We start from the raw sequence: 2,500 nt of genomic DNA on the forward strand, positions 1-2,500 counted from the left end.
TGTGTTTACTGTTGTAGTGAGACGTAGTGAGACGTAGGTGTGTTTACTGTTGTAGTGAGACGTAGGTGTGTTTACTGTTGTAGTGAGACGTAGGTGTGTTTACTGTTGTAGTGAGACGTAGTGAGACGTAGGTGTGTTTACTGTTGTAATGAGACGTAGGTGTGTTTACTGTTGTAGTGAGACGTAGGTGTGTTTACTGTTGTAGTGAGACGTAGGTGTGTTTACTGTTGGCACAAGATGGCCGCTTGCCCAGTTTAACCAGGGTGTGTTTACTGTTGGCACAAGATGGCCGCTTGCCCAGTTTAACCAGGGTGTGTTTACTGTTGGCACAAGATGGCCGCTTGCCCAGTTTAACCAGGGCTTCTTTCTGAACCTGAGACGACAGTTTCAGCATCTACTGCTTCCTCTACTGCTTCCTCTACTGCCTCCTCTACTGCTTCCTCTACTGCTTCATCTACTGCTTCCTCTACTGCTTCCTCTACTGCTTCCTCTACTGCTTCATCTACTGCTTCCTCTACTGCTTCATCTACTGCTTCCTCTACTGCTTCATCTACTGCTTCATCTACTGCTTCATCTACTGCTTCATCTACTGCTTCCTCTACTGCTTCCTCTACTGCTTCCTCTACTGCTTCATCTACTGCTTCCTCCACTGCTTCCTCTACTGCTTCCTCTACTGCTTCATCTACTGCTTCCTCTACTGCTTCCTCTACTGCTTCCTCTACTGCTTCATCTACTGCTTCCTCTACTGCCTCCTTTACTGCTTCATCTACTGCTTCCTCTACTGCTTCATCTACTGCTTCCTCTACTGCTTCATCTACTGCTTCCTCTACTGCCTCCTTTACTGCTTCCTCTACTGCTTCCTCTACTGCTTCATCTACTGCCTCCTCTACTGCTTCCTCTACTGCTTCCTCTACAGCTTACATTTACATTACATTTAAGTCGTTTAGCAGACGCTCTTATCCAGAGCGACTTACAAATTGGTGCATTCACCTTATGACATCCAGTAGAACAGTCACTTTACAATAGTGCATCTAAATCTTAAAGGGTTACGAATTGAACTTTAATGAAATGAGTTGACTCTTCACATGGGATGATTTCACTGAACAACAATAGAAAGGGAATATTGAATGATCCCCAATGATCCATCGCATCTCCCAGAAACGTTTTCAACATACATCTGTAAAAAGATATTCTAGAAACTAAAGCTTTGGTTGTCTTCCTCTCAGGCTTCCATGTCTTCTCCCTGGACCTCCTCAATGTCCACCTCTTGAACATCAGACTCTGAGGCCTCATCTTCACTTTCCAACCGTGTTGAGGATTGCTCATTGTCAGGCTAAAAAAAGTCTCAAATTTGCCCAGTTGGCCACCAATTTTTCAACCCTTGTATTGGTCAGCCTGTTGCTTGCTTTGGTGTGTGCTCCCAAACAAGGACCAGTTGCACTCTGAGGCGGCTGATGACGGTTGAATTTGGATGATGGAGGCAACAGGGGAAAGAGCCTCAGATCCACAAAGTCCCTTCCACCAAATGGCTGATGAGATATGTTGGCACGACTGCTATATTACATCTCCATCCCAAAGCCCTTGCTTGGAAGTGTACTTCACCAGACTGCCAAGAACCCTGCCCTCATCCAGGCCAAGGTGGCAAGACACGGTAGTGATGACACCATAGGCCTTGTTGATCTCTGCACCAGCCAGCATACTTGGGGTCCAACATGTACACTGTGGCGTGTATGGGCTTCTGGCAGAAGTCTTCACACTTTTTGATGTACAGTATTTAAGAACTGCAGTTCCCTCTGCTTGGAGCAACAGTGAAGTGGGCAGGGCAGTACGGATTTATTTTCTTACATCTGCAAGCAGAGTCTGAACATCAGACAGGGTGGCATTGTCTCCCTCAATCCATGCAATGGCTACTGCTATAGGTTTCAGGAGTTTCAGGCTCCTTACCACTCTTTCCCAAAGCTTCATCTACTGCTTCATCTACTGCTTCCTCTACTGCTTCCTCTACTGCTTCATCTACTGCCTCCTCTACTGCTTCATCTACTGCTTCCTCTACTGCTTCATCTACTGCTTCATCTACTGCCTCCTCTACTGCTTCATCTACTGCTTCCTCTACTGCTTCATCTACTGCTTCATCTACTGCTTCCTCTACTGCTTCATCTACTGCTTCATCTACTGCCTCCTCTACTGCTTCATCTACTGCTTCCTCTACTGCTTCATCTACTGCTTCCTCTACTGCCTCCTTTACTGCTTCCTCTACTGCTTCCTCTACTGCCTCCTCTACTGCTTCCTCTACTGCTTCCTCTACTGCTTCATCTTCCTCTGTTCTCTATGAATAAATACTGATGAATCAGTTTAACCAGGGCTTCCTCTGTCCTCTATGAATAAATACTGATGAATCCGTTTAACCAGGGCTTCCTCTGTCCCCTATGAATAAATACTGATGAATCAGTTTAACCAGGGCTTCCTCTGTCCTCTATGAATAAATACTGATGAATCAGTT

This window comes from Oncorhynchus gorbuscha, unplaced genomic scaffold (assembly GCF_021184085.1).
Source record: "Oncorhynchus gorbuscha isolate QuinsamMale2020 ecotype Even-year unplaced genomic scaffold, OgorEven_v1.0 Un_scaffold_606, whole genome shotgun sequence".
NCBI classification, from domain to species: Eukaryota; Metazoa; Chordata; class Actinopteri; order Salmoniformes; family Salmonidae; genus Oncorhynchus; species Oncorhynchus gorbuscha.